This window comes from Medicago sativa, chromosome 2 (genome assembly GCF_051527215.1).
Source record: "Medicago sativa cultivar Bolivia chromosome 2, Bolivia_mono, whole genome shotgun sequence".
NCBI classification, from domain to species: domain Eukaryota; kingdom Viridiplantae; phylum Streptophyta; class Magnoliopsida; order Fabales; family Fabaceae; genus Medicago; species Medicago sativa.
The window spans coordinates 37,186,659-37,194,333 of record NC_140750.1 but is presented as its reverse complement, the minus strand read 5'-3'; the positions used below and the strand labels follow the sequence as shown (position 1 = coordinate 37,194,333).

Sequence of the window (7,675 nt, the reverse complement as noted above, 5' to 3'; positions counted from 1 at the left end):
TATAAAGTTTAAGATTGTCAATCAATCACGTAGAAATCATTTATGTGAATTTAGTAGTAGTTATAATTAATGACAAATGTTTTTAATCATGTAACGAATAGGATTGATGACAATGTAAAAACTCTTCAGATAAGTAGTGTAAATGTTAATTTATTCTTTTTTTATTAAATCGTTATCGTTCAATTTTATAAAATATTTATAATTATATGTTCGTAGTTTTTTTTCTGTATGATTTAATCTCTGAAACAGCATATTATACTTCAAAACAATGAAACATATGGTAATAATTTTTTTCAATTAATAATAAAACTCAGAAAATTCAACCAACATTATATGGTTGGTACAATTTGTCCCTTTGCTTATTGATAAAATTATTGTTATCTTGGTAAATCTTCAATGTTTCTTTACGGTCTTCAAATCCCATTTTGTCGAATCATTGAACCCTGCACAAAAATGAAAAAAAAAATATTTGAACAAAATACAAATGTGCTAGCAATTAAATAATAATCAGGCTTTTGTGTTCCATGGAGAGATGCAAGGTTAGATTATAAGGAGTTCATTGTTTTAATTCGTTCCATTTAAAAAACAATTATTAACTAACTTTAAACATTGTAAAAAACAATTTATTCATATGTGTGAGTTTGAAAGCAAAACTTACGTGTTGCAATCGATGCTTGGATCAAATGGAACACTTAGAGTAATGTTGCAAAGTTGTGGTAGTTGTTTTGATCTATCAGGGTTAACTCCGAATCTTGATGCAGCGGGTTTGAGACAATTGCACACATCCCTACGAATCTGAGTGGTGTTAGCCTTTTGATTTAAATCATTTGCTCCTGCACAACAATAACTAGTTGGTGTAGCAGGGCCAACTCCCTGCAAAAAAGGCAGACATGGCAACAAGGAAAAAAGAGCCGAAGAGCAGCTCACGTCATCAATTTGGCGTGCATCCAATGTTGTTACGAACATGCCTAAAACCATCACAAGCATAGAAAGAGAGATAATTTTCATCCTCAACATTTTTATTTAAATATGTGTATGTGTATGATGTTTTTGTGGATATTTAGAATGATTGGTCTTTGCAAGTATGGCTTAATTTATATGCAAAACCTGTTACGATTTTTGGGGTGACTCTTTAGGTTTTTTAATTAATTTTTAATGTTAAAAAAGTCTTGATAGTGATTTCATATTTTATTCCTTATTATTCTTTCATAAATAGGAAATGTTTTTACCTTCAATATTCATAGTCAAACTTATAATTAAAACAATCAAGTATAACTATAAAAATTGGTAAGAAGATAATGTACTAAAAATTCTTTTAAAAGTAATTTATTTATTCTCATACTCATGTTCCCTCATTCTTCAAACGTTAATGAAATGAGTAGATTACAATGCACTGTTAACAACTATACAAGGGTATGAATAATTAATACAAAAAAGTAATAATCGTTTAAAAACAATAAATTGATACTCATTATATATATTTTTTTGACAAGAAATTGATACTCATTTTATGTTATTAAAGAAAGTACTATTTTTTCTCGAATTCTTTTAACCGGAGAACGGCAAATTCATATTAGTGACCGTGCCACAAATCACCATTGTTCGACTGTGTCATATTTTAAATCTTAATCCTCACTTGAAGCTTGAAAGTCAAGTTATTTCCACTTATACGAAATCTCATTGATTAATTATTCAAAATTAAATACTCACACAAAAGTAAAATTTCTTTTTCGATAAGAATAAAATGAATAAATTTAAAAATTGTGAAAACCTTTAAATATAAACCTTAATTTATAGTCAAATTATGATTGTAGTTTTAAAATATTTTAACTAATGTATTCAAAATGAAAAATATGTGAATATTTTATACTGCTCAATGAAAAAAAATATGCTCAATGAAAAATATGTAACGTGTCTTTTCCCACGTTCCCGCTAATATCTCTCCGGCAGTCACAATTCTTACGATTTTGTAACCGCAGGACACACGTGTGCCATTACAATGGCTCTGCATTCACCCACCTCTATAAATAGGAGGCTCCCCACAACCTCCAAGGTAGAATCTTTTTCTCTCTCAAACCCCTCATTGGAGTGCTTGCAGGTACACACCCCCCATTCGGTCCAACGCTCACTGAAATATTCTCACCTCCGTGAACCATCGTAGTAAAGAAAGCACAGGCAGCCACCTTCTGATCAGGTACGATCAACACACACACACACACACATACAAAGCATGTATTAGTATCAACAACACAATCTGACAACAATTCAATCATCAATTCATGGTTTCATGGCCTGGTGGTATTGGCTTGGGTCTTGGGAGTGTGCTCCTCCGCAAGGTCTCAGGTTCGATTCTCTCCGGTGCCAATTTGGGTGGGCTATTTAGCTTCTTCAAAAAAGAAAAAACAACATCACTTTTCATCATTTTAAGCAAAAGTTCAACATAATCACTTTAACACATAATCGCGATAAAGTTTAAGCATAATCAACAAATTTATGAACAATTTCTCATACCCAAATTTATCACATAAACATGAGCACGAAAATTCAACATGTAAATTCATCAAAATCACAGTTCTCAAATAATCACTTAGACCCACAATCACTTTTTGAAATTATAGCTTAATTAATAAAAAAAAATCTATCCCCCTTACCTCTAGGTCTTGAATCCACTAGTTTAAGTCTCAATCTCCCCCTAGCTCTTCAAACCCCAAACTTTCTTTAGCTTCCTCTTCTTTCCTCTTCTCCAAGTCCTTGATCTACTTTCTCTCCCTACCTCTCAAAAATAGTTTGTGAAGTGAATAATGAGTGATGTTAACCTAATCCTCTAAAGAGTCATCTATTTATATCACCAAGTGGGCTAGCTTAACTCTCATTCTAATTGAGCCTCAAAACTCTTACAAACTATTTCTAAAACGTTACTACTCATTAAACCATTAAAACGTCGAATAATTACCGTCTATAAATAATTACCCCAATTCACTAGTATCTAAGTAAAAATAACGGTTCTCACCAAAATAAAAAAAAATAATCCTTATAATAAAATTACTAATTTACCCTTACATGCCAAATGACCAAAATACCCTTGGCCTCCAAAATGACTAAACTACCCTTATAGGCTAAAAATCCACGAATCCCCACACAATTACACACATAGGCAAATAAGCACGCAAATAATCCACTAATAATAATAATAAAATAATTTTAGCTAAAAACGGTCTGTTACATTGGAGTGCTAACGTGCCTGCAAGCACCTTTCGTTCCATCGCGAAAACTCATCATCACCGTATCGGAGAACTTTCCGCCGTCGTTGCCTCTCAACGAGAAAGATGTAAACATTAAACAGTGTTTTGCATATAAAATAAAATTTTTTATTTTAAGCAAAGGAGACTTGCTGATGAAGCAAGCCCCTAAAATATATTGATAAACAAAAACAAGTACAAAGAAAAGGAGGGGGGACAAAACAACCAAAAACCCTCCAAAGACAAAAGCCAACTAAGAAAATCTAAAATAGGGTAAGCCCATCCTATTTCTAGTATAAACATCCCTAATTTGAGAAGGAACTTGATCCCACAAAAAAGATAAATTCAAGCTTAGACCAAGGTTTGCAAGTTGATCAGCACAATGATTCCCCTCTCTATATATATGTGTGACAAAGAAGGACATAGAAGAAGTGAAATGAAGACAATTTTCCCATCTATTTTTTAGATGCCAAGGAACAATAGCTTTTGACTTGAAGGCCAAGGAAACCAACATTGAGTCAGTCTCCAACCAAAGGTGAGTCCAGCCTCGCTGATTTGCTATCTCAATGGCATACATTGCACCAGTTAACTCAGCCACTAGTGAATTTGAGTTGCCTAGATTGTAAGCGAAAGCACCAAGTAATTCACCCTTTGTGTCTCTAAAGATTCCACCGCAAGCAGAAGGCCCTGGATTCCCCACTGAAGCACCATCAACATTACATTTAATCCAATTAAAAACAGGTGGCTGCCACAAAACTTCTTTAATTGTTGGAGCTCGAACATAGTTGATTTTGACAGAGAAGGCTTTTAGCAAAACAAAATCTGCAATAGAAGTATTTGCAGCATACTTAGAGAAGTTACCTGTCATGGCCGTGCCAGAGATGATAAGATTAATGGCTGATCTCAGATTAATTTTCTTGTTATTAAACCTTTGTTGATTCCTACAAAACCAGATGGTGTTGATGGTATTAATTACTGCTGAAAGAATGACCACTTTACAAAGAGGAGACCAATTTCTGTTGCTTATTTGGATGGCCTCTTGGATGGAATAGAAATTACACTGCAAGTTTATAATAGACCCTAACCAGCTCCATAAAGATTTGGCAAAAGAACATTCCAAGAATAAATGATAAGAAGACTCTTGGTTCGAACAACAAATACTGCACATAGAAGGGATCTGACAGCCTCTTAATAACATATTTTCATCAGTTGATAACCTGTTGTGCAAGCTTCTCCAGACCACAAATGATTTTGAAGGGGGAATGGCTGAATTCCAAATAGACATAGCCCAAGGGATATGCTGACCATTAGGACAATGATGTTGGTAAGCTTCCTTGAAAGAGAGGCTACCATCATGGGATTGACTCCATAAAAGTTGATCTTCTTTTTCCACAATAGGAATTGAAACAGATTGGATTATTTCTTTTAAAGTGGGAAACATTTGCTGAAGGGTTTCAGGTATGTTCCACTCTTTGTCATGAATAAATAAATTAACTGTAGCTTTGAGAAGCGAGTGAACAGAAGTTGGAATATTCAGGGAGTTAACCAAAGGCTCTCCACACCAAGAGTCTAACCAAAAATTGATTTCATTACCATCACCTAACAACCAAGAAGAATTAGAAGATACCTCATTAAATTTATGCTTGATGCTGCTCCAAATTGAAGATGAGATATGATACTTGATAGGAGTTTTGTTCTTCAACACTCTATTCCTCAAAAATTGTGCCCATTGAAAATTTGATTGCGTCATTCCCAACACAATTTCAGGTTTGCTCCTTCATTAACCTTTGAAAGTGATCTAATACCAAGACCACCCTCCTTTAAAGGAGTGCAAACCTTATGCCAAGCCACCGTAACCAGCTTTCTTTTATTAACATCACCACTCCAAATGAAATTCCTCATGAATCTTTCTAGATTTTTAATCAGCTGAACAGGCCAAGAGTATATTGAAATGCAGTGTAAAAGCATGCTATGAATCACACTCTTTACTAATTGCACTCTTCCTGCAAAAGAAAGGAGGGAAGCTTTCCAAGCTGAAAGTTTAAGTTTCACCTTGTCTGCAATAGGCTGGAAGTAAGCTGATTTAGGTTTCCCTTTGAAAATTGGCACCCCAAGATAAGTGAATGGTAAAGAACCAATACTGAAACCAGTCAAGTTTGAAATTTGAGCTAGCCTCTGATGAGAAATGGAACCTGAAAAAATGGAAGATTTCTGAGGATTCACTTGTTGACCAGATGCTTGTTCACAAGCATTTATCCAGTCATGGTTCACTATAACTCTATCTAGTCTTTTTTGGGTATTGTTTCTACCTCTTCTACCATTGGACCAAGTTAAGAAAGCACCTTTAGTGTGTAAATGTATGAGATTGTTGGAATCTGACCAAGCTTGAAAATCAGACATAGGCAATCTAGCAGGTTCATGGATGCCCTGATGTTCATGGGATCCTAAAATGGTATTGAAGTCACCTATGCAACTCCAGGGGATGTTATGTTGGGAATGTATAAGTGATAAGGCTGACCAAAGACTTCTTCTACTTATGTAGCATGTAGAAGCATATACAGCTGAAATGCCAAATGTTTTACCATTAACCTCAATTTGAATTGAAATCTGTTGGTCATCAGTGTTAATTATAGTAGGTGAAATGTTATTTGAACAAAGACACCAAAGGTTTGGAAGAAGAGGACCTCTATTGTTAACTATACAAATCTTAAGGCCAAGATTATGTAACCATCTGGGGGATAGACTGGATATAGACATCCATGGCTCAGCAATAAAACATAAATCAGGCTTATACTTAATAAGTAACTTTTTTAAAGCTAATTTTGTAGGAGAATTAGCCAAACCTCTTAGATTCCAATAGAAGCACTTCATCTAAAAGGTCTGGATGAACCAACTTTGATCTGGTAATGTAAGGTTTCTGCTTTGAGTTCTTCTGGTTAACAATCTTCTTCTCACTCTTCTTTGTTGCTTTACTGGTCACAGTTTGAAAGCCTTGATCATCAACCACTGGAATTGCTGCATCTGCTTGTTTGGACACCATATTAGAAATAGGTAGCTTGCCAGTCAATCTACAAGGTCCAACCACTGCAGGGAAAACATTAATAGGCACATTAGCTTCAAGATTTGTCTCCATGTCACCATCATTGGTATCCAAGTCTGCTAGATTGGCCCAAGAGTTTTTAAGAAAATTGATATCCTGTTGCACAGTGTCAAGTTCTTTCTCACTGCTATTGTCATATGCTTCCTCATAATGCTCCTCATTATGTTCTGAACCAACATCATCATTGTTGACTGCTTGAGTAGCATCAACAAATTCAGAGCCAGTTGAGCTACTAGAATCCGCTCCAACTGTCTTGCTAATAACAGGAACCCTGATCTCCACATCATTATTTCTAACAGGTTCTTCTTGTCTCCTTGAAATTTCCTCATTGATTTCTCTTTCTAAATCAACATCCTCCTGATTCCTGCCTTTATCACCTGAGTCCTCTAAATTAACTACTTCAGGCTCCTTGTTTCGCTTTGGCACAAAAACCTGCGCAGCTGAACCTTTCTTTTTTAAGTTTTGTACCTCAACCTTCTTCTCAACTGGCTTTCTTTTCAAATATCAAAATAATGGCCAGTACACTTACAATAGCTACAAAAGTCAGGTAGGTTTTCATACTCAATGTCAACATAAAACGCATACCCTGTTCTCTCCACCAGAATTCTATGGCACAACGCTTCATTCAAATTCAAATCAATTAAAACCCTAGCGTAGTGACCAAAAGATCTGTCAAGCATTGATTTACCTGTGATACTATCAGTGCAAATTGGAGTTCCAACACCACTGGCAATAGCAAAGAGTATTTTCTGGCACCAATATTCTTGGGAGAGCCCAAAGATTCTAATCCACACCTGAGTAGTGGTCTGATATTGAAAATTAGGGTTAAAATCTTTACTCCATGCAAACAGCTTCAAAATCCCTAGGTTCAAGTTCCACGACCCAATAGTTCGCACTCTTCTCATGTCTTCCACTGAAGAAAAAGAGAATTCATAGAATCCTTTCCCAATCGACGTAACCCCCCATCTTCCTATAGCTTTCCACAAGACCGATAACTTAGATCTCAAGGAATCTACAGTAATAGGGTTAGAACCCTTTGGCAAAATGATCCTACCTTGAAGATTATGCTTGCATGTCTCTAAACCGGCCTCATACTCATCATCCGGAATCTGAATAGCTCTGTCATCACCTTTGAGACATGGTTTCGGCAACTGACTCAGCGGAATGTCGCATACGTTACTCACAGCCTGCGCGAAGGTTTTCTGTTGCTTGGATAGGGTATGGTTTGGATGGGTGGGGGATTTGGATGGTGAATTTGGTGGAGATTGAAGGCATGGCCAGGTGATGATGGTAGGTTTGGACGGTGGTGGAACGGTGGTCATGGTTGAGAAGACGG

General features: G+C 35.7%; 1 pseudogene; it reads right to left on the bottom strand.

The window, feature by feature from the left end:
• Positions 1-654: 654 nt before the first annotated feature.
• On the bottom strand, positions 655-1,055 carry LOC146946648 (non-specific lipid-transfer protein 1 pseudogene; annotated as a pseudogene).
• Positions 1,056-7,675: the final 6,620 nt, after the last annotated feature.